The sequence below is a fragment of the Carcharhinus amblyrhynchos genome, chromosome 9 (assembly GCF_965287045.1).
Source record: "Carcharhinus amblyrhynchos chromosome 9, sCarAmb.v2.hapA, whole genome shotgun sequence".
NCBI lineage: Eukaryota > Metazoa > Chordata > Chondrichthyes > Carcharhiniformes > Carcharhinidae > Carcharhinus > Carcharhinus amblyrhynchos.
The window spans coordinates 24,092,915-24,118,416 of NC_137332.1; the positions used below are offsets into that span (position 1 = coordinate 24,092,915).

A 25,502-nucleotide genomic window follows, 5' to 3' on the forward strand; every position below is an offset into this window, starting at 1 on the left:
ATTCTGGGCTAGGATGGGCTGAAAAGTTTATCACATTCACATGATGGATCGTGCGGGCAGCTGCCTGGCCCGCCTTACTGGTATGCGATTTAACTTCAGTTTCCCCCGGGGATGGGTGAAGGTATAGTTTACAAGTTGTGCAACAGCAGTACTGTTGTCCTTTCTACCAGACTTCCCAGCTCGCTTTTATTTCTACTGGACTGGACCTGTTATCCTCGACGACAGGTTACAAAGACTGCATTGTAAAACTGCAAATGAAGAGCATTTAAAATTAAAAATATACGCTAAAACTTATAACCAACGCGCCGAGCCAGCAGCACCAGTTTACTACGTCCCCTCCCCTCTGTATTTACAGCCACAAATCTATCACACCGCGAATAGAGTCCCGCTTGTGTGTATTTGGAGCTTTCCGGGCTCGCCCTGCGCTCAGGGAATTTTCCGTCTATCCGCGCGTACTTCGGGAGGTCTCCCAGCCTGGCGACGTCACAATAACAGCATTGTTGCGATTCATTATAGGGGGTGGGGGGGCGGGGGAGGGCAAGTCTCCGGATCGCCCCGCCCCCTCTCCCCCACCCCCGGCCTGCCATCATCACCACCACCCCGCGAGCGCATCTGGCTCCGGATGACGCCATCAGCGGGCGATGCCGAAGTTTGCCGAAGGCGTTCGGGCGGACTCGGGCGCCCAGGCGACGGTTTGGGGCTTCGGCGTCCGTGGAAAGTGTGTTAAGTAGAGTGCTGGGGAGTAAAAGAGAAAAGGCGGCTGGGGTGAGATCGAGTCCCGGGCACCGAAGAAAGAGAGAGAGAGGGAGAGAGTGTGTGTGTTTGGGAACGAAAATAAAGAGCGAGCTGACTGAAGAGGAGAACACACACACACATATAAAATTAAATAAATAAAGTTGAAAGGTAGTTTGGGTGCGGTCTAAGCGAGCGCTGAGGTGAGAGGGAAGCCGGCTGGAAGTGTGGTCGGGGCTGTTGAGTTTTACGGGCATCGTTGAGGCGGCGGGCGGCTTGGACGTTATGGCATGGAGCTGAGGGAGACTTGAGACGGCTGTGTGCGGTGAGTAAGGAGCAGCGGGTACCGACAGAAGAGGAAAAAAAAACCTGCGGGAGGGATTTTGTTTGAAATTGGTAGAGTTTGACTCGAGTTTAGTGATTTTTTTTTAAATGTTCCTCCCCCCCCCCCCCCGTGTTGTTGAATCCGCAAAGCCGCAGGTGAAGCTCGGGCTCCGGTCTGTCTGCAGCTCCTCTAGCCGCCTGTTGAAGAGGAGATTGTGTGTGTGTGTGTGTTTTAAAATCTATACATAATATAAAACATCTCCTCCGTGTCGTGAGCAACCCAACAGCTTGTATTTTTGATGTGTGATTTCCAGCACCCCGATCTCTCTCAAAAATTCAAACACTTTGTTTTAATTTTATTTGGAGGTCCTCTTTTGTCCAACATGGAAATTTTTATTTGGAGGTTTTTTTTTAAACAACCGTCTCTCTCCAAGCACCAAACTCCGCCGCCTGTTGAAAGCGAGAAAAACCGATTGGAAATTCGGTCGTAAAGTTAAAATTGGAAACACAAAGAGAGTGCAGGACGAAGGGAAGGAGGGAGGGAATCGTGCTGTGCTTTTTTTTAAAAGCAGATAACCGAATTTTTACCTGCTGGCGTGTTCGGTGTCTCGATCCCCTTCTCTTTTATGTTTTGTCGGAGGGGGGTTAGGGTTGCTCCAACAAGACGAGGTTAGCAACCGGGAGATTTATGTTTTTTTTGGGGGGGGTCTTCTCACACATCTTCCTTTTGAAGAAAGTGGGGTTTATACCATTTTGAACCCTTCTCCCCTTTACCAAGTGCGGTCAGGCCGTATTGGATTAAAAAATATTAAAATACGGGTTTCAGACACCACAGCGATAAGTAAGGAGAGAAAGAGCCACCGTGCCTGCCTGCCTTCCTTCGGGCCACTGCGTTCTTATTTATTGGGATGGAAAGTGGTGCCGCTCGTTTCAAAAAAAATCATTTCCACAATCCAAGAGGCTCCTTCTTCGTCGCGTTAGATGTTTCATTGAGTTTCGAGGAGAGGGGGGCATTTGAAAACGGTGAATGAAAACGTTTTTAAGCATCTGAGACAACCTTCGATTAGGAATGTTAAATCCTTCAACACACATTCGCTTAACCGGCATCCCTTAGCCAAAGGTTGCTTTTAAAATCTTTTAGATTGAGGTTGATATTACGCTTATAAAGTATGTACTGATTAATTAGGTTTTCTATTTGAATTTGTCGTGACCTAGGGTGTTTGATGCCGCGTTTAGACCGAATCTCCAAAGAAGTTTTTTTTTCCCTTATTAACGTGTGAATTGATATTTTAAAATTTTAGATTTGTTTTGGACTTGATTTTCTTTTTCTCGTTTTCCAATGAATGGTATGCGTGTTTCAAATGGTGGCGTCGGTTCCTCCGTAGAATCCCCAGAGCTTGTGAGGGAGCTTGATAGACGAGGTTGTGCAATTAGGATCAATATATCTGATCGGTTGGAGACGCTCCTTACTTGGAGACTTGATCCTCTTCAAAAGCTCAGCGTGTAATTTTATCCCGCCGTCCAAAGGTTAATTCAGATTTATCGTGACTTTAGGCTTGTTTTGTAAATGCGGTTTTTGTTTTAAAAATACAATAAAGAAAACATCCAGGCATTCCTTAAGGCATTTAACGTCGTCCAGCCTGTGATGATTTTTTTTTCTGTGTATTTCGGTTGTTTGGTTTGTTTGGTCATTCACGTGCACTCGAGTGTTGCAGATATTAGGGAAAGGTAAACATGAAAGCCTTGAGAGTTTTCTATCCATTTACTCGGAGGAGCCTGGCTATGTTGTGTGGCAATACTGTACTCTAGTTGTGAATTCTGACCGAGCTTCTCGGGAGAATGAGCAACTGGTTTAAAAGCGTCAGTTGTGTTTAGATTACATCTATTTGTAGATGTTGCAGTATGTCATTTTTGCTATTTACCAATAAAATTAAGGTTTCTATATTTAAAAAAAACTTGCCAAATAAATAAATGCCTACATTAGACATGATTCGGTAGTGTACAGGTATAACATAATAGCAATGTTGGGCATTATATTGGTACCGGAAACCTTTTCATATAGTAAAATTAATTCTTACGATTTTTATGCAATATTTATTAAACATTTTTTGGGGTGCTAAGGGTTGATTTATGAAGGTTTTTTTTGTTTTAGACCATTATCAAAGGAGCCATCTTGTTCTCAACTCATTGCAATTATGTTTGACTTGTATCAAGCTTGCCAACTATAGCAATTGATTTGTACTGAATAAAATGACTGAAAAGCAAATGTTCTTAATGTTTTAGTGCACTTTTTCTTTTTGTGTTACTGATTTTTTTTTTAAAAACATTTTTGTGGGCTGATTGTTTTACCAAAGTGTGCAATCGTAGCCTCTGACCCATTCACAATTTCGCCAAACAAGGTTACCCTGTTCTCATTTTGGCATGGCAATTGTAAATAGAACGTTGTTGGCTATTGTAGGAGGAATTCATCAGAATAATGCACATCTCTAGTTCTGGAGTGCCAATTCGATGTTACACACTTGGCTTTTCCCACCCACCTAACAATGCTGTTTTGGTTAAAATCTGCTTTTCTATGTTTGTAAAATGTAAAACATGTATGAAAGTACATATTAAAATGCTGGCCTGTTAATACTTAAGGTCAGTGCACAAGTAATCTGCTTTCAGATGTGTTACTCCTAAATTGTGCTGAAATATTTTCCCCCACTTGGTGACGTATTTCAGTGTCTAGAATATCTCATGAAAAACAGCACGTGTATGGGTAGTGGATCATTTTTCTATAGTACACAATTCAACATCTCAGGACTTAAGAGAACTTTTTTCCATGCAAGATAACTACATTATCTTTCAAGGCTTCAGCTGGAATACAAAAACACCACACCAGTACTGGAAATTTATCATTACCCTGGTACTCTTTTATTCATTTGTGTTTTTCTTGTGCATCCGATGTTCACTATTGCTTATCTAATATTATACCTTAATCTAATTTCCCATGATGCTTAACAGGAATAATTTTTCTCTAGTTTTAAAGCTCAATTAACATTAACTGGCAGTCAAACAATTTGAGTTGAGGATTAAAATTTAGGATGTTCACAACAATAACCTTTGGCCCCAGTGCTTGTGACCAATTTCTCCATTGCTGTGGTCTTGGGTTGAACCAGAGTCCTGGGAACTGTGGCAACCCATTTAACCTCTAACTGAGTTTCTGACCCTCAACCTTTCCATCTCTCAGATTGCTGCATATAAACAAAGGAAACAACCTTCACCATCTCTGCTTCAGCTCATCTGCCTAAACCCTCATCCATGCCTTAGTCCCCACCAAACTCAAACAGTTCAATGCTTTCCTTGTGGGCCCCCATAAATTTCAGCTCACTCTAAACTTTGCTTTTTGTATCCTAACCTGAACCAAGACACACTTGCGAATCAATCATGTTTGCTGACTTGCAATGGGTTCCAGTTCCCAAAAAACATACTTTCTCCAGCTCAAAAGACTAAATAAATCTGCATTTCTTCAACTTCCTATGGATCCTCTTCTCCCTTCACTCCTTTTAAAGAAGCAACTCTGTCTAGACAACAAAGGTTTGTTCTGTCAACAGTCCATGTTTCCATTGTATGAATGGACTCTTAAGCATCAGAGAGTTCCATTGAATTATTGCTGCACTTGTGGATTAGCTGAGGGCAACCTGTGTGGCCACCTCCAATTTGGAGCAGCAGGTCACCGTGGTTTCTGAACTTGGTTATCTTTAGTACCTATTTGTCTGAGATAGGAAATGAAGATTAATGATGCCCTCAATTTTCAGGTTTAATTCTTGTTTCATTTGGATTGCAAACATATTCAGACTACCTCATTCTGAGAATTCACTCCTGATTGATAGTCCATGTTAAAAACAAAACAAAGAACAACCCAGCACGGGAAACAGGCCCTTCGGCCCAACGAGCCCACGCCGCCGCATCACCCTACACCTATTCTACCCTGTTTGTCTACGAATGGAACCCCTAACTTAGCCAGATTCAGGGGAGAATAGTGTTAATTTGGTAAAACATGTTCATACAGATATATGATAGGATGGCTATCGGAGAGATGTATTTTCATAGGGATATATTCACCTTCATTTGACTCCAGATCCTATGCAGGTTCTTCATTGTTGAAGCTGCTAAGCCATTTTATTTTTGAGCTGCTATAATCATCTGATGGTGGTTTGCTACTGAGGTAGATAAAGTCATTTGCTTCCTTCATGTCTTGTCTACCAACATCATGAACCCAAATAAAACCAGCAACCCAAAGGTGGCTGCCTCGTCTTGCAAGTTCCCTAGTGCACCTGTGACGTTACTCATGTCCTGACTGAGGAGGGCAGGTAAGCTGTGTAGTCCAGGCTCAAAAACAGCCTGATTGATGTCCACATTTGTAGTGATGCAGTCAAGCATCCAAACCAGCACATGACAGAAAAGGGATGTATTCCAATCATTCTCTGTATTGATAGAACATTTCAGACCCATGGTTCTCCAATCCTTGTGTAGGTTTTATTAGCTTGATGAGAATGTTGGACGCAAATGTTTGGATCTACTTTATAAACTCTGTAAAAACCCATCTCTGACTAAACTTTTAACTACCTGTCTTAATATCGTCTTTGGCTTTGGCTTGGTGTCAATTCTTGTCTTATTGCACTATGGCAATTTTTTGCGATGTTAGAATGCTTTATAATTCCATATTGCTGTTTATGTGCTAAAACTTACTGAATAAGCTTTACTTAATAACACTTGAAGCATTTTAATGTTGCTTCTTTGTGCTTTTAGCTGGAGGCTCAAAAAATTAAAGAAAACCTTTTTGTCATGGTTCTTTATCTAATGTAGAATTCACTTTGCAACTAACTTCTACAATGTGAAGTACTGGATGATGCAGTCTGATGCACTGACTCACTAGACTGAAGTTTGATGGGAAGGAATCCTGATGAGGAATGAGCCAGGATTGATGAACAGTTTTACTAATAATTTTAGTATAATTTAAATGGTATTCTTATGTACAGACTTCAGTCGACAGTGAAGATGTTTGTTAAGTTGACCTCCATCATAGTAATTGAGTTCTCTAAGTTAGTGTAAAATTTGTGCATTTTTGATTTTCCATGTCATTGTGCTATATAAAAGAACCTTAATTGCTGAATGAACCTGCAAAATAGTGCTTTATTTTGTGCTACTTTATGCTTAGGTCCATTTTCTCCTTGGTGGTCTTCAAAATATACTTTTGTATGTGTAGTTAATAGTAGTTCAAGGCTGAAATGCGGATATTCCAACTGCAGTGAAGAGTTGCTTTCCTCACCTGCATTGGATTTAATTTATAATTGAATTTGGAAAACAAGAAAGCCTCATGAAATCAATCTGGTGTGTCTTTCGCTTAACATCACTGAAATCCATTCCCAGAGAAATTTTTGCTGCTAAACTTTTTTGTAATTTGCTCTGCAAGAATTTTGCTGAATTCTATATATATCTACACCTCAAACATATACTTACATCACATGCGCATGTATTGGTATATTAATTTGAAAATTTATCATGTTAATCAAAACCAAATATAGCAGATTGCACTGTGCTGTCTTTCCAGGACTTGAATAAAAATCTACATAGTCAAAGAAGAGAAGCCCAACCTAACAATATTGGCTGGGGATTTGCAGCTGTAATGTTGAGAGAACTGTCAAAAACTGATGAACATCTTATAATGTCGGCACATGCGCAGTTAAAAATGGAGATCAGAAGTTGCTGTCAGTGATACCCTGCTCCTCCATAGGGTGTGCTGTTGCAGTCTTCACAGATGCAATCAGCAAATAATGTGATATGGCAAGAACTTCAATATTTCATGCATTATTCTTGTTGCAAAGCCCATTGAAAAAGTTGAACCTCCCTGAATGAGATACAGCTGAGTTTTAACAGTATATTAAGTATAATTAGTGCTGAACAACTTCTTTGGACTGAAAACCAATTTTAGAAGCCCAGATTGTCATTCTATGGTGAAAATGTCACAGATTAAAAAGTGTTTTTGAAATTTAATGTTGTGGATTTTATCTTTTTAATCCCATACATATCTGCGTATCTTTGTTTTGCTCTCTAAAATTTTGAATAATTGATTTTTTAACTTCCTGGTTTGCTGGCTGTAAGAATACTTCACCCTGATTAGCTTTGTCACTTGTTTGACTTCACTGTTTCTGATGCCAGAGATCAGTTGTAGATAACATCATCAGAATGGATGGACAGCTTCTTTTGAGCTCAGTGGTGAGCGCCTACTGTAAATCCCAGGGTGTTTTCTGCGACTGATAAGTATAATAGTGTCCCCCTGAACTGCAAAAATGAAACTTTAAAGGTAGTGATTTTTATGCTTGTTTAAAAAAAACTTGAAGGTAGAACAAGAACAAAGTAACTAAAATCCAGTTGTCCAACATCGCCGTAACAACTCAGGAAACCCAACTGGAAAGGAACAGTATTTATTGTTAACCATAAGGAAAGGCACTAGGCTGTGGCACACAAGTCCCAACTTTTTTTCATGTAAACAAATCATTTGAATACATTATAATTTCACTGCTATATTTTTAAAACAAGCTGATATAATATAACAGCAAATATACTATCCTTAATACAGTAGCAAATAATCTCCCTTTCCAATGAAAAAGGAGTTCATTGTAAGTTATCTGTCACCTCCTGAGATGAGTCCCAACTGGAACAGCTGTTCTCATATAAGTCCCAACTGGAGGCAATAATTCTGTAGACCCTGTGTGGTGTCTGCCTTATAAAGGGTTCAGGTGATGAGTTTTACCTGGGCAGACCTTTTTTTTTGTTACCAAAGGAAGTCCAATAAGTCTCACAGGGCAATTAATTAGAGAACCCCCCCAATGAGTTCCATGGGGAATATCACAATCACGTTCTCTTTAGTGACTGTTACTGGCAGCCCACTTCTTTCGAATAGGCAGTGGGTCTGGCAACATCTGTGGAGGGAGAAAAACAGAGTTAAAGTTTCTCCTCCAGAATGATTCCTAAGAAGAGTTATATTAGCCTGAAAACATTAATCTGCTTTTCTCTTTCCACAGATGCCACCTGATCTGCTGGGCTTTTCAGATCTCCAGCATCATCAGTATTTTGTTATATTTTAAGGGTCAAAAAAAACTAAGTCATAAAAGTATGCAATAAATATAGCAAATGCAGAAACTACCCAGCAGATTTGGCAGCATCTGTGGAGAGAAACAGATAAAATTTGAGGTCCATGACCTTGAGTAAGAATTGGTAAAAGTTAGAAATGTAATAGGTTTTGTGCGAGGTACAGGGTGGGGAGAGGAAAAAGAACCTGTGTGATAGGGTAGAGGACTGGAGTAATTGAATGACAGTAAGTTGTTTAGGACCAAAGAGGTAGTGATGGGGCAAGAACAGAAAGAAACAAAACTGTACTTAACTATTTCAGTCCATAATCTTCGTCCCTGTTTTGTTTCCTTCTTGTCGCATGTTTCATTTCTCTCTCTACTTTCAGACACACCTGCTGCTTTCATATCTTTTGTTTCTTTTCTTACCTGATCACCACTTGCTTTGCTCTGCACAAGTAGCTCTTCTGCCAATTAATCTCTTGTCCTCCACCTTCGAAGTCATGTATTCTCTCATTTTTGTCAGTGAATTGTAATTGCAGCCATATCCTATATTAGGTAGTTCTGTTATGAAGTACAACAAATTACTATCGACCCCTGGAACCTGTGCGAAAGGTTTTTTATAACCAACTTCATAGTTATGGCTGGGTGATTCAATTAAACAACTGTTATATATACACGCACGTGCCATTATGCTGGTAGATAAGCGGTCCATGACTATTCTCTCTTGCTTCAGGAGGTTCACCCTTACAGTCTCCCTTACAGGTGCCCACTATGACGCACGCTCACATGTATTGATATATTAGTTTGAAAATTTATTGGGTTAAACAAAACCAAGTACAGCAGATTGCACTGTGCTGTCTTTCCATGACTTGAATGAATAATCTATATAGTCAAAGAGAAGTCCGACCCAACAATGTTGGACAGTGTACTGCAGAGTTTGTTAATGTAAATGGAATCCTTTTCCAACGTTAGTAAACTTGAGTTTAGGGTGATGGATCTTAAAGACTAAAGCTCTATCCTAAATAGTGAATATAAAATCATAATCCTGTATCCTCTTCCAATCCTGCCACACACGCTCCGACCTCATCCCCAGCAGTAGTTTAATTTAGCATCTTACTGACTAATGTGCAGAGAAAAGTGTTGTCTGCTTTGAAACTGGTAAATACAACATCCAATCCTTTTTCTGTGTTACTCCCTTTCCCTGCCCTCAGCCACATTTCCACCCCATGTTTAATAATGTTTTATTTAGTTAGTGATTCTGTTTATTAAGATATAGCAAACGCAAACTTGATTTATGAGTGTTTTAAAATGTGGTGATAACACTCAAATGTTATTGTCCTTTTATTGATTTATCATGCATAGTTGATCCTAACTCTTGTGTGCACCTTCACCTGATTGATGCTACATTGTAAGCTAGTTAATTTCACTTGTGATATAAACTCTATAGTCAGACTCCAAATATAAAAAAATGCAGTGTTCACAGAGATCTTTGTAAACATTTATATTACTTGTTATTGTGAAATAGTGAGCCACACCTCATTACACTTTACATGCAAGTTGTGGAATCTTGAACAGATTCTGCGCAGCCTTGTACTTCACCTTTGGCTCTGATGCTACTAGAATTTAGCCAAAGCAACTTCATAAGTGTAGTATATAGCTACCAGAACAAACTGTAAGTGAAAGAGCCCCCACCACTAGCCCTTTCCACAAGACACTGATTGGGTTCTAGTAACTTGATCAGGGAATGGTTCTTAATGCAGGAGTCTAGAAACAAGTATTTTCAAACAAATCAATTGTAGACGGCACGATGGCCAAAACCAACGCGGTACCCATTAACAAATACATATGACCCACCTTCCCAACAGAATTACAGCTAGCATGGCAATCAGTACCACATCAGGAAGAACTGGACACCCCCATCATCGGGGACATCCTTTTTTTTTTGCATCTACCCTATCCAGCCCTATGAGATCCCTCCACCCCCATTGATCACAATCCTAGCCCACTCAATTTCTCCCCACATCAGTCCTGCCATCCTGGAATCAGTTTGGTAAACCTTCTCTGTACTCCCTCTAGAGCAAGGACATTCTTCCTCAGAAAAGGAGACCCAAACTACACACAATATTCCAGGGTAGCCTCACCAAGGTCCTGTATAATTGCAGCAGATCTCCCTGCCCTTATACTCGAATCCTCTTGCTCTGAAGGCCAACTTACTATTTGCTTTTTTTTCACTGCCTGCTGCGTCTGCATGCTTACCTTCAGTGACTGGGACATGAGGACACCTCGGTATCGCTGCACATTTCCCTTTCCTAATTTATGGTCAGATAATCTGCCTTCCCATTTTTGCGACCAAAGGGGATAACCTCACATTTATTCAAATTACACTACATCTGCCAATCATTTGCCCATTCACAACTTGTCCAAATCGCACTGAAGGAACTCTACATCCTCCGACCCAGCTTTGTGTTTTCTGCAAATTTGGAGATATTACATTTTAGTTTTGAAGGCTCATCCCCTATTTCTCATATATAGATGATTTCATAAATAGAGATTTACAGCATGGAAACAGGCCCTTTGGCCCAACTTGTCCATGCCACTCAGTTTTTACCATTTAAGCTAGTCCCAATTGCCTGCATTTGGCCCATATCCCTCTACACAGTCTTATCCATGTAACTGTCTGAATGCGTTTTAAAACACACAATTGTACCCGCATCTACAGCTACCTCCGGCAGCTCATTGCAGACACTCACCACCCACTGAATTTAAAAAAGTGCCCCTCTGGACTCTTTTGTATCTCTCCCCCCTCAGCTTAAACCTGTGCCCTCTAGTTTTAGATTCCCCTACCTTTGGTAAAAGAAGTTGGCTAACTACCTTATCTATGTCACTCATTATTTTATAGACCTTTACAAGATCACCCCTAAGCCTCTTGTGCTCCAGGGGAAAAAGTCTCTGTCTATCCAGCCTCTCCTTAAACTTAAACCGTCAAGTCCCAGTAGCACCCTATTAAATCCTAGAGATATTTTCTTATCTCAGTCCTAAATGCTTGACTGATTCTGATTCAATACTTGTGTTCTAAATTCCACACCAAATCCCAGACGTTTCAGCACCATGCCGTGGTACGTTCCGTCCCACTATTAGGGCTGGTGGTGGCGTAGTGATTTACAGTTGGGAAGAAGTGGCCCCAGTCTCAAAGCATCAGGTTAAACATGGGCAAGTAAACTTTCTGCAATGATCACTTACCATCTCCCCCCCCCTCCCTTCCCCCACATTTGATGTGTCTCCCTGTTGAAGATAACTGTAGGGCACCAAATATTTGACCAACTGTAGTGCCAAGGGTCCTGGGACAAACTTTTCCACTGGTTGAAGTGGAAGGAAGATAGTTGCATTTGTTGGAGATCAAGCACCAAACTCCTAAGGCATTGCTGCAAGGAGTTCCTTAGGGCAGTTTTTGGGCACAGCTGTTCTTTAGTTACATCACCTAATGCCACCATTCTGAATTGAAAGTATATTGTCATTCTTCCATATTTGTGTGATCAAATTCTGTCTGGGCAGTGTAGGAATACCTTCACCTCATTGCAGCAGTTCAAGAATATGGTTCACCATCACCTTTTCAAGGGCAACTAGGAATGGGCAATAAATGCTGACATTGCGATCAATGCTCAGTGAAAAGATTCTCCATTTTACAACATGTTTTACTCTGGCCTCTTGTCACTTCGATCTGTTATTTCTGGGTTGACATAGTTTTGAGTTCTTGGGTGATCCTAACAATTATGTAGGTTTAATTTTTCACAGGATCTACTTTACCCTAACAAAAGATAAATGTTAATGAGTGAACAATTTATGTTTGAGCTAATATTTAAGTAGCTCGGATCTGTACTTCTGTGGTAAAAGTACAAAGCAGTAGCTAAGTGACAAATGAAGTCCATGATGTAGTTCTAACCAACGAAACCTATTGTGATTTCCAAGCCATGTACTTGAACAACAGCTTGCATTGTAACTGATACTAGTGATACCTTAATCCTAACATTGCAAACAGGTGGTCCAAAACTGTATTGTCATTAACGTAAGTTGGGGATAGCCTTTTGTGAAAAGTCCCAGTTAACATTGGCATCTATATAAACTTGGTTTTGACTTTTGATCATTTTTTTGAAATGGCATTGTTTCTGCATTTTTTTTTGACACATACAGAATGTACCTCAATGTGTGATTCCTCTTTGATTACCGTAGAAACTGGCATATCAGACAATTCAATTTTTTTTTTTGTTTGGACCTACACTCTGGGTATGAGTTTATTTCTCTTCTCCCTGCCCTCCCACCTTCCCAAACTCTTCTAAGAAATGCTAGATAGAATAGCATTTAGAGTCCGCCTTATGTTTTTCCCCTCTGGTGTGTGTTACACTCTCACATTTCATAAATCAACACTAAGTGGCAAGAAGACAACACAGGCGTGTTGTCAGGAAGATGCAGGGGAGTTAAGGCACCCCAGACAATGCAGGTAGAGCCTGGTGAAAGACAAACAGAAACGGGGCCGGTGGGGGGGAAGGGGGGGGCGGGAGGGAGTGTGAAGTATGAACTTAACACTTGTTAAGTTGTCACATAACTGCTTCAGCAAGGGAGTTCAATCTTAGTGAAAAACGAGCGTGAGAATAGAAGAAGGAATCAGTTCTGAAAAAGATGTCCAAAACTAAATGTGCCATGAGAACAGAGACAGCCACTAGCATGATATTAAAGAGCATATTTCAGAATTGGTTCTCTCAAATTGTCAGAATGCATTTCTGGTGATGATGCAACCAATGTGTATTATGCACTCAACTGGACCAAATCAAGCCCTGAGTTCAGCAAAGATTTCAGATAAAACAGGTAGTTGGTGTCGTTGCTTTATGGAAGGAAAGAGTCCAAAATTGCAACAGAAAACCAAGATTGCTCAGACTTCTAAAAGACTTCTGTCAAAATTAGCAGCTTCCAGCAATTCTTCATCCGATAACAGCAAAAACGTGCGTACCCGTTACGTCATGTCGGTAACACAGATGAAAACACTTTGATTGTGGTTGAAGATATCCTTATCAAATTAATTCTCCACGTACCTGAAGTCCCTAACCTTCAGAACTACATCCGAAGTGCTGGAGAATGGGATTAGGCTTTTGGTGTGGGAAAGGGGCGTTGGTAGTGCAGGCATGACGGCCTCCTGTGCATTAATATTACTAATTTTTTTTGCTCTTTATCAGACGTTTAAAACACAATGTGGGAGAGAGTAGAGGAGTGGCAGTATATGAATTGCTTCTGAGGAGAGGCGCAAGGTCACAGTGGGCCAAATAGTTGCCTTTTGTACTATGAATAAAATGTGTCATTGATTTAATTTGAATTACTGGTGGTGTTGTTTTGACATTTCAAAATGGCAACCATCTATACAACAGTGAAGGTTCATATTTTACATTTAAGTTGACCCATGTTTTTGGAAGGATTTTTTGAACCTTTAGAAGGTCGATTTGTGTGCCAATCGATAGTGTACAAGATGTTAACAGATTTTGACAGGGACTGGGAGCTGAATGTACAAGGCTATCAAGTGTTTAGGAAGGATAGGCAGGAGGGAAAAGTGGGGGGGCGTAGCTCTGCTGATTAAGGATGGCATCAAGGTGGTAGCAAGGGATGATATTGGATCCAAGGAGCAGAACGTGGAATCGTTGTGGGTGGAGATTAGGAACAGCAAAGGGAGGAAGACACTGGTGGGTGTCGTCTATAGGCCCCCGAATAATGATCTGGAGGTGGGGCGGGCTGTTAACGCGCAAATAAGTGCAGCGTGCAGGAATGGGACGGCCGTAGTTATGGGGGATTTCAATCTGCATATTGATTGGTCGACCCATGTTGGACGCGGTGGGCTCGAGGAGGAGTTCTTGGAATGCTGCCGGGATAGTTTCCTGGAACAGTGCGTGTTGGAGCCGACGAGGGATCTGGTGCTATGTAATGAGGCGGGTAGAATTAGGGACCTTGTGGTGAAGGATCCTCTTGGGGAGAGTGATCATTGTATGGTGGAGTTTCTGGTGCAGATGGAGGAGGAGAAAGTGGGTTCCCAGACACGCGTACTTTGTTTGAATAGAGGGGAGTACGGTAGGATGAGAGAAGAATTGGCGAATGTGGACTGGGGGAGCGCGTTGGAGGGAGGGTCTGCTGAGGAGCAGTGGAGGATCTTTAAGGAGATCTTTCTTGGTGCTCAGCGGAAATTTATTCCGATGGTCAAAAAGGACAGTAGGAGAAGAGGTAATAAGCCGTGGATAACAAAGGAGGTGAAGGAAAGTGTTAAATTAAAAGCGGAGGAATTTAGAGTAGCTAAGAGTAGTGGGCGAGAAGAGGATTGGGAGAGGTTTAAATGTCAACAAAGATTGACAAAGAAGTTGATAAAGAAGGGTAGGAGAAACTATGAAGCTGGGCTAGTGCTTAATATAAAAAAGGATAGCAAGAGTTTTTATAAATATATAAAAAGGAAGAGGCTGGCTAGGGGGAACGTTGGTCCTTTAGAGGATGAGAAAGGGGACCTAGTGGTAGGGGATGGGGATATGGCTAAGGTATTGAATAACTTTTTTGTTTCTGTCTTCACGGAGGAGGGCGTGAATAATTTGCCGGGTGTTAGTGATGGAAAGGTGGTAGGACTGGAGGGTCTTAATGACATTACTGTTACTAGAGAGGCGGTGCTCGACAGACTGGAGGGGCTGATTGTGGACAAGTTGCCAGGACCGGATGGAATGCATCTGAGGGTTCTGAAAGAAATGGCGGAGGTGATAGTGGATGCCTTGGTGGTTATTTTCCAGACGTCGCTGGATTCCGGGGAAGTGCCGGAGGATTGGAAAACGGCTAATGTTACGCCGTTGTTTAAGAGGGGTGCCAGGCAAAAGGCGGGGAATTATAGGCCGGTTAGTTTAACGTCTGTGGTAGGTAAAATGTTGGAATCCATCATTAAGGAGGAAATTGCAAGGCATCTTGAAGGGAACTGCTTGATAGAGCAAACGCAGCACGGTTTCAGTAAAGGGAAGTCGTGTCTGACAAATTTACTGGCGTTCTATGAGGATGTGTCTAGGGCGGTGGATAGAGGAGAGCCGGTGGATGTGGTCTTTCTGGATTTTCAGAAGGCGTTTGACAAAGTACCTCACAAGAGGTTATTGCAGAAGGTCGAGGGACATGGAGTTGGGGGTAAGGTGTTAGCGTGGATAGAGGATTGGTTGTCAAATAGGAGGCAGAGAGTGGGGGTCAACGGGTGCTATTCGGATTGGCGGATGGTGACTAGTGGAGTGCCCCAGGGGTCGGTGCTGGGGCCTCAGCTTTTTACCATTTATATAGATGATCTGGAGGAGGGAACCGAGTGTAGGGTGTCGAAATTTGCTGATGGCACCAAGATTGGTGGAACGGCAAATTGTGCGGAGGGTGTGGAGAGTCTGCAGAAGGATCTAGATAGGCTGGGTGAATGGGCCAGGAACTGGCAAATGGAATTTAATGTTGGCAAGTGTGAGGTGGTCCACTTTGGTAGGAAGAATGGTAGGAAGGACTATTACTTACGTGGCGAAAAACTGCAGCAGGCGACGGTGCAGAGGGACCTCGGGGTCCTTGTGCATGAGTCGCAAAAACCCAGCTTGCAGGTGCAGCAGGTGGTCAGGAAGGTGAATGGGATGCTGGCCTTCATAGCGAGGGGGATTGAATATAAAAGTAGGGAGGTCTTGCTGCAGCTGTATAGGGCATTGGTGAGGCCGCAGCTGGAGTACTGTGTGCAGTTTTGGGCGCCGCACCTGCGCAAAGATACTTTGGCCTTGGAGGGAGTGCAGAGGAGGTTTACTAGGCTGATACCGGAGTTGAGGGGGTTGAGCTATGAGGAGAGGCTGAATAAACTAGGCTTGTACTCGTTGGAGTTTAGAAGAATGAGGGGAGATCTCATTGAGACGTATAAGATGATGAATGGGATGGATAGGATAGAGGTGGAGAGACTCTTCCCGCTCGGAAAAAGACAGTAGGACTAGGGGGCACAGCCTCAAGATAAAGGGGGGGCGGTTTAGAACGGAGTTGAGGAGGAACTTCTTCACTCAAAGGGTGGTGAATCTCTGGAATTCTCTGCCTGTTGAAGTGGTGGAGGCTGCCTTGCTAAATATTTTTAAGACGCGGGTTGATGGGATTTTGATAAGAGAGGGGATTAAGGGTTATGGGGAGAGGGCGGGAATGTGGAACTGAGCCACGACAGATCAGCCATGATCTTATTGAATGGCGGGGCAGGCTCGAAGGGCTAGATGGCCTACTCCTGCTCCTATTTCTTATGTTCTTATGTTCTTTTGCATGCCTCACCAGCGGGTCATAACCAATTTGAAAATCACAATATCACATATAATGATGCATTTTATCTCACACATGTTGACGCACACATTCTCTTAAATAAAAATTTTGTAGCCAGGTAGTTTTGAAAGAGGTCTGCATGTGTTTTCTCTGGAAACTCCGGCTTCCTTCCACAGCCCAGAGGTGCACGGGTTAGGCTGATTGACCATGCTAAATTGTCCCTAGTGTCAGAGGATTAGTAGGGTAAATATGTGGGATTACGGGAATATGCCTGGGCAGGATTGTGGTCAGTGCAGACTCGGGCTGAATGGCTGCCTTCTGCACTGTAGGGATTCTATGAATGCATTGTTCATACAGCATTAGCTATATTTTCCACAGTAAAAGAAGTAGGGAGGCACATTGTCATGATGTGCTAATGTCACTGGAGTTGGAAGGCAACTCCAGTGTACAATATATTTAATTGTACACCCATGTGTACAATTTAAATATATGCTTAGAGTGCTGCTTACTGGCCTCCCACTCAGTGCAGTTTATAATGATTAGAAGGATCTCGGACAATAGTTATATTTAAGAATCATAGAATCCCTATAGTGCAGAAGGAGGCCATTCGGCCCATTGAGTCAGCACAGAATCTCCAACAGAGCCCTATCCCTGTAACCCCAGATATTTACCCCGCTAATCCCTTAACTTACATATCTTGGGACAACTTGGAAGGAATCAGAACATGCGGAGTAAACCTACCCAAACACAGGGAGAACATGCAAAGTTCACATAGATGGTCACCCGAGGTTGGAATCAAACCTGGATCCCTGGTGCTGTGACGCAGCTGTGCTACCCTGCCACCCAAGAGTTTAATGTTCTACGAAACTCTGGAAGAATTTATTTTATTCAACAGCTAATGCTTTTGTGTAAAGCCAATTTTATATAGTTGTTTATAGCCGGAGCATAGTACTTCTATTGTGGCTGGTATACTAAAGCAAATGAATTATGTTTCCAATAGCACTGCAGAATCAACCCCCTGGCCTCCCCAACAGTTGCAAGGCAGCTATTCATTAAATCTCCATGGCCCCAATAAATTTCAGCACCTTCCAGATCTGTGTCGACTGTCACCAGGAAGAGCAACAGCAGTAGGCACAGTAAGAAATCTTACAACATTAGGTTAAAGTCCAACAGGTTTATTTGATAGCACAAGCCACAAGTTTTCAGAGTGCTGCCTCTTCATCAGGTGAATGGGAGTTCTGTTCACAAACAGGGCACGTAAAGACACAAACTCAATTTACAAAATAATGGTTGGAATGCGAGCCTTTAAAGGTCTTAAAGGTACAGATAATGTGTGTGGCAAGAGGGTTAAGCACAGTTAGAGAGATGGGTATTGTCTCCAGACAGAACAGTTAGAGATTTTGCAAGCCATGGGGGTTACAGATAGTGTGACATGAATCCAAGATCCTGTTGAGGCCGTCCTCGTATGTGGAACTTGGCTATCAGTTTCTGCTCAGCAATTCTGCATTGTGTGTCGTGAAGGCTGCCTTGGCGAACACTTACCTGAAGATCAGAGGTTGAATGCCCGCGACCGCTGAAATGTTCCCCAGCAGGAAACGAACAGTCTTGCCTGGTGATTGTCGAGTGGTGTTCATTCATTTGTTGCCATAGCGTCTGCATGATCTCCCAATGTACCATGCCTCGGGACATCTTTTTCTGCAGCATATCAGATAGATCATGTTGGCCAAGTTGCAAGTGTATGTATCGTGTACCTGGTGGATGATGGTGTTCTCGCGTGAGATGTTGGCATCCGTGTCGGTGATCCAGCACATCTTGCAGAGGTTGCTGTGGCAGGTTTGTGTGGTGTCATGGTCACTGTTCTAAAGGCTGGGTAGTTTGCTGCGGACAATATCTGTTTGAGGTTGTGCGATTGTTTGAAGACAAGAAGTGGGGGTGTGAAGATGGCCTTTGTGAGATGTTCGTCTTCATCATCAATGATGTGTTGAACGCTCCGGAGAAGATGTTGTAGCTTCTCTGCTCGGGGAAGTACTGGATGACAAAGGGTACTCTGTCCGCCATGTTTGTCTTCTGAGGTTGATGCGGTTTTTCACTGTGGCACGTCGGAACTGTCGATCGATAAGTTGAGCGCCATATACTATTCTTACGAGGGCATCTTTCAGCGTCTGGAGGTGTCTGATGCAATCCTCCTCTTCTGAGCAGATCCTGTGTATATGGAGGGCTTGTCCCTAGGGAATGGCTTCTTTTAACGTGTTTAGGGTGGGCGTTGGAGAAGTGGAGCATCGTGAGATTATCCATGGGTTTGCAGTACAGTGAAGTGCTGAGGTGACCGTCCTTGATGGAAATGTGTGTCCAAGAATGCACTCGATTCCGGAGAGTAGTCCATGGTGAGTCTGGTAGGATGGAACTTGTTGATGTCATCATATAGTTGTTTCGGTGATTTTTCACCATGAGTTTGAAGGAAGAAAATGTCATCGATGTATCTAGTGTATAGCATCGGTTGAATGTCTTTTTCAAACCTGTGCATGTAGATATTGGCGTATTGAGGTGCAAATTTGGTCCCCATGGCCATTCTGTGTGTCTGGATGAAGAACTAGTTGTTGAAGGTGAAGACATTGTGGTCCAGGATGAAGCGGATGAGTTGTAAAATTGCATCTGGAGATTGGCAGTTGTCGGTTTTGAGTATTGAGGTAGTTGCAGCAATGCTGTCGTCATGGGGGATGCTGGTGTAGTGTGCTGAGACATCCGTTGTGATGAGGAGTGCTCCTGGTTTATCCATGTGTGCTGAATTTTGATAGGAAGTCCGTAGTGTTGCAATAAAAGCTGGGGTTTCTTTGTACAATGGGTTCAGGATGCCCTCGACGTAGCTGGATCCCATTGCCTGACATGATGGAGCAGTCGGGTATGTTGGCCTTGTGTATCTTCGGGAGGCAGTAGAGTTCTCCAACATGGGGAGTATGTGGGATGAGAGCGTGGAGGGTGCTCTGAAAGTTTGGATCAAAGGTCTTGATCAGTCTGAGTTGATGGGTGTGTTCTTTGGTCAGATCTGTGGGTAACTGTCTGTAGTGTTCCTTGTTGTTCAGTTGTCGGTACACTTCTTTGCAGTAACCTGTTCTATTGAGTATGACGGTGGCTCCTCCTTTTGTCATCAAACCAGCAGGCAATGTTGCAGATGGTGTTGCATTGTGTTTGGGTGACGTATGGGGCTGTTTGTGAGTGCAGCTGATGAATCTGGCATTGGCGCACCTCCTGACAGCTTGGACATGCATGTCAAGTCGAGGCCAGCAGCTTTCCGGAGGAGTCCGATTCAATTCTTTCCCCTTTGGTTGCTGCATCGCAGATCTCTGGCTGTTCTGGCTCATCAGTATCTCCACATCAATAGCAGTAGGCACATGGGAACATCACAATGTGCCCTTTGAAATTCATCACAATCCTGGTTTGTGATTAAATCAATCTTGGTTACGATTGTTTCATTGTCACTGAGTAAAAATCCTGGAATTGCCTATCTAACAGCACTGTGGGAGTATCTCCATGTTTGTAGCAGTTTAAGTAGGTGGCTTGCTACTACCTTCTTGAAGGCAATTAGAAATGAGCAATAAATGCTGGCTTGCCAACAGTACCCATATCTCATGAAGGAATGACTTGTCTACTGTTACTAATGAATCACAGCTACCTGTTGGTGAACTTTTTTTTAAAAAAAAAAGTATTTTAGCCAAGACACACATGAAATGTTTCTTATTGAAACTCAAAGCAGCTGTTTTGAAGTTTGCCAACTTCCCTTCTTGCATGTGCATTCGTGAAATTGAAATAGAAAGCTCATTCTGGGGAAGGTGGGACCTCTACAAGAGTGATGGTCTACACCTGAATCAGAGGGGATCCAATATCTTGGGGGGAAAATTTGCAAAGGCTATGCAGGGGGGTTTAAACTGATTCAGAGGGGGGGGTGGGATCCTGAGCAGCAGGGATGAAATTGAGGGGGTCGTAGATGAGGACTGCAAAGCGCGGCATCATGGGGGTGGAGTAGAGCATGGTTTGAAATGCGTATACTTTAATGCGAGGAGTATTCACAATAAGGTGGATGAACTTGCAGCGTGGATCAGTATCTGGAACTTCAATGTTGTGGCCATTTCAGAGACATGGATAGAGCAGGGACAGGAATGGTTGTTGCAGGTTCCGGGGTTCAAATGCTTCAGTCGGAGTAGAGAAGGAGGTAGAAGGGGGGGAGAAGTAGCATTATTAGTCAAGGACTGTATCACAGTGACAGAAAAGAAGTTTGATGAGGACTTATCTGTTGAGGTAGTATGGGCTGAGATTAGAAATAGGAGAGGAGAGGTCACCCTGTTGGGAGTCTTTTATAGACCTCCTAAAAGTTCTAGAGAGGTAGAGGAAAGGATTGCAGAGACGATCCTGGACAGGAGTGAAAGTACTAGGGTAATTGTTATGGGAGACTTTAACTTTACTAATATTGATTGGAATAGCTATAGCTCTAGCTCGTTAGAGGGGTCAGTTTTTACACAAAGCGTGCAGGATGGTTTTTTGACTCAGTATGTAGATAGGCCAACTAGAGGTGAGGCTATATTGGATTTGGTGCTGGGAAATGAGCCAGACCAGGTGTTAGACTTGGAAGTTGGTGAAGATTTTGGTGATAGTGACCACAATTCGGTACGTTCACCTTAGTGATGGAAAGGGATAGGCATGAACCTCGGGGCAGTAGTTATACATAAGAACATAAGAAATAGGAGCAGGAGTAGGCCATCTAGCCCTTCGAGCCTGCCCCGCCATTCAATAAGATCATGGCTGATCTGTCGTGGCTCAGTTCCACATTCCCGCCCTCTCCCCATAACCCTTAATCCCCTCTCTTATCAAAAACCCATCAACCCGCGTCTTAAAAATATTTAGCGAGGCAACCTCCACCACTTCAACAGGCAGAGAATTCCAGAGATTCACCACCCTTTGAGTGAAGAAGTTCCTCCTCAACTCCGTTCTAAACCGCCCCCCCTTTATCTTGAGGCTGTGCCCCCTAGTCCTACTGTCTTTTTCCGAGCGGGAAGAGTCTCTCCACCTCTATCCTATCCATCCCATTCATCATCTTATACGTCTCAATGAGATCTCCCCTCATTCTTCTAAACTCCAACGAGTACAAGCCTAGTTTATTCAGCCTCTCCTCATAGCTCAACTCCGGTATCAGCCTAGTAAACCTCCTCTGCACTCCCTCCAAGGCCAAAGTATCTTTGCGCAGGTGCGGCGCCCAAAACTGCACACAGTACTCCAGCTGCGGCCTCACCAATGCCCTATACAGCTGCAGCAAGACCTCCCTACTTTTATATTCAATCCCCCTCGCTATGAAGGCCAGCATCCCATTCACCTTCCTGACCACCTGCTGCACCTGCAAGCTGGGTTTTTGCGACTCATGCACAAGGACCCCGAGGTCCCTCTGCACCGTCGCCTGCTGCAGTTTTTCGCCACGTAAGTAATAGTCCTTCCGACCATTCTTCCTACCAAAGTGGACCACCTCACACTTGCCAACATTAAATTCCATTTGCCATTTCCTGGCCCATTCGCCCAGCCTATCTAGATCCTTCTGCAGACTCTCCACACCCTCCGCACAATTTGCCGTTCCCCCAATCTTGGTGTCATCAGCAAATTTCGACACCCTACACGGTTCCCTCCTCCAGATCATCTATATAAATGGTAAAAAGCTGAGGCCCCAGCACCGACCCCTGGGGCACTCCACTAGTCACCATCCGCCAATCCGAATAGCACCCGTTGACCCCCACTCTCTGCCTCCTATTTGACAACCAATCCTCTATCCAGGCTAACACCTTACCCCCAACTCCATGTCCCTCGACCTTCTGCAATAACCTCTTGTGAGGTACTTTGTCAAACGCCTTCTGAAAATCCAGAAAGACCACATCCACCAGCTCTCCTCTATCCACCGCCCTAGACACATCCTCATAGAACTCCAGTAAATTTGTCAGACACGACTTCCCTTTAATGAAACTATGCTGCGTCCGCTCTATCAAGCAATTGCCTATATTATAGCTGGGGTAAGGGTAATTATGAGGCTATTAGGAGAGAATTAGGGAGCATAGGTTGGACTAGGAAACTACAGGGGCTTGGAACATCCGAAATGTGGAGTTTATTCAAGGAGCAGCTACTGCAAGTCCTTAAAGTATGTCCCTGTCAGGCAAGGAGGAAATGGTCGAGCAAGGGAACCGTGGTGCACTAAAAAAGTTGATTCGCTGGTTAAAAGGAAAAAGGAGGCTTATGTCAGGATGAGGCTTGAGGTCTCAGGTAGTGCACTGGAAAGCTATAGATTAGCCAGGAGGGAGTTAAAGAGGGAGTTAAGAGCTAAAAGAGGACACGAGAAGACTTTGGCTGATAGGATTAAGGAGAATCCTAAGGCTTTCTTTAGATATATTAAGAATAGAAGATTGGTTAGGGCAAGATTAGGGCCAGTCAGAGACAGCAGTGGGGAGTTATGTGTGGAACCGGAAGAGATTGGAGAGGCACTAAACAAATATTTCTCTTTGGTATTCACGCAGGGAGACGTAAATGTAGTTGTGGAGAACACTGGGTTACAGGGTTGTAAACTGGATAGTATTGCAGTAGATAAGGAGGATGTGCTAGATATTTTGGAGGGTTTGAAAATAGATAAGTCCCCTGGGCCGGACGGGATTTACCCTAGGATTCTCTGGGAGGCAAGAGAGGCGATTGCAGAGCCTCTGGCTCTGATCTTCAGGTCGTCGTTGGTCACAGGTATAGTGCCAGAAGACTGGAGGATAGCAAATGTTGTCCCATTGTTTAAGAAGGGGAATAGAGACTTCCCCGGGAATTATAGACCGATGAGTCTTACTTCTGTTGTGGGCAAAGTATTAGAAAAAATTATTAGGGATAGGATTTATAGTTATTTAGAGAGTAATGAATTGATTGGAGATAGTCAGCACGGTTTTGAGAAGGGTAGGTCGTGCCTTACTAACCTTATTGAGTTTTTTGAAAAAGTGACCAAAGAGGTGGATGGGGGTAAGGCAGTTGATGTGGCATATATGGACTTTAGTAAGGCGTTTGATAAGGTTCACCATGGAAGGCTTCTGCAGAAATTGCAGATGTATGGGATTGAGGGTGATTTAGTTAATTGGATCAGGAATTGGCCAGCTGATAGACAGAGGGTAGTGGTTGATGGAAAGTATTCGTCATGGAGTTCGGTTACAAGTGGTGTGCCTCAGGGATCTGTTTTGGGGCCACTGCTGTTTGTAATTTTTTATAAATGATCTGGATGAGGGTATAGAAGGATGGATTAGTAAATTTGCTGATGACACCAAAGTCGGAGGAGTGGTAGATAGTAAAGCGGGGTATCATAGTTTACAGAGAGACTTGGACAAGTTGCAGAGGTGGCGGATGGAGTTTAATGCGGAAAAGTGTGAGGTAATTCACTTTGGCAGGAATAACAGATGTGTAGAGTATAGGGCTAATGGCAGGACTGTGAATAGTGTTGACGAACAGAGGGATCTCGGTGTATATGTGCATAGATCCCTGAAAGTTGGAAATCAAGTCGATAAGGTTGTCAGGAAGGCATATGGTGTCTTGGTGTTTATTGGTAGGGGGATTGAATTTAGGAGCCGCGACGTCATGTTGCAACTGTACAAAACTCTGGTGCGGCGACACTTGGAGTATTGTGTACAGTTCTGGTCCCCACATTATAGGAAGGATGTGGAGGCATTGGAGAGGGTGCAGAGGAGGTTTACCAGGATGTTGCCTGGTATGGAGGGGAGGTCCTGTGAGGAGAGACTGAGGGATTTGGGGTTGTTTTCGTTGGAAAGAAGGCGGCTAAGAGGAGACCTTATTGAAACATACAAGATGATTAGAGGTTTAGATAGGGTGGACAGTGATAGCCTTTCTCCTCGGATGGAGAAAGCTAGCACGAGGGGACAAAGCTTTAAATTAAGGGGTGGTCGTTATAGGATGGATGTCAGAGGTAGGTTCTTTACCCAGAGGGTGGTGGGGGAATGGAATGCCCTGCCTGCTGCAGTTGTAGATGCGCCTAGTTTGGGGGCGTTTAAGAGGTCCGTGGATAGGTTTATGGATGGAAAGGGATTGGTTTAGGTTAGAGGGTCATTGCTTTTTTTCTTAATTGGTCGGAGCAACATCGTGGGCCGAAGGGCCTGTTCTGCGCTGTAATATTCTATTTCTATTACAATGATTTGCATTGTCCTTTTTGGAGAGGAAATGTGACAAACATGAAGGGTCACAGGTTCAAGGTGAGGGGGAGAGCGAAGTTTAACTCATATCGGAGGGAAGTAATTACACAGAGGGTGGCGGGGGCCTGGAATGCACTGCCAAGCAAGATGATGGAGGCGGACATGCTGGGATCATTTAAGACTTATCTGGATAGTCACATGAGCAGACTGGGAATGGAGGGATACAAAAGAATGGTCTAGTTGGACCAATGAGTGGCGCAGGCTTGGAGGGCCGAAGGGCCTGTTTTGAAATCTGCTGTCCTTACCTAGTGTAGCATACGTGAGACTTGAGACCCACAGCAACGTGGTTGACTCTTCATACCCTCTGAAATGACCTTGGAAACCATTCAGTTCAAGTGCCATTAGGGCTGGGCAATACAGCAATCCCCTGAATGAATTTTTAAAAATTCAAACTGTTATAAAAATGTAATTTGTACATTAAGCAAGAGAGTAATACGTATGCAGATTTGTTTTTTGTTCTTTGCAAACGTATAGGGTGGGATTTTACAGCCTCGTGCCTCTGAAACCGTAAAATCCTGCCCAAGGTAAATGAACCCTTCCACATTCCGCCCCTTGCCCACTTCAATTCCTGCAGTTGGCGGGGCAGTAAAATTTCAGCTGTAGACTTTAAATTGCGAATGTACTGCTGCATTATAAAAGTTACAGTCCCCAGCCTTTTTGGAAGCAATGATTCAGCACTTGTTTTTACCACCCTCCAAAAGTAAATGGATGCCACCCAGTGCTGTCCCAATTTGACATCATGACTTAAGAGTTTTTGCATTTTATTGTG

The 25,502-nt window shown here is 43.3% G+C and overlaps 1 protein-coding gene across 2 annotated transcripts in view; it reads left to right on the plus strand.

The window, feature by feature from the left end:
* Window positions 1–650: 650 nt before the first annotated feature.
* Window positions 651–25,502, plus strand: part of ptprfa (protein tyrosine phosphatase receptor type Fa) — a 488,466-nt gene continuing 463,614 nt past the window's right edge. For both annotated transcript variants that reach the window (XM_080195322.1, XM_080195323.1), the window contains exon 1: window positions 651–1,057. The gene's annotated coding sequence lies outside the window, so the exon portion shown is untranslated. The remainder of the gene's footprint in view (window positions 1,058–25,502) is intronic.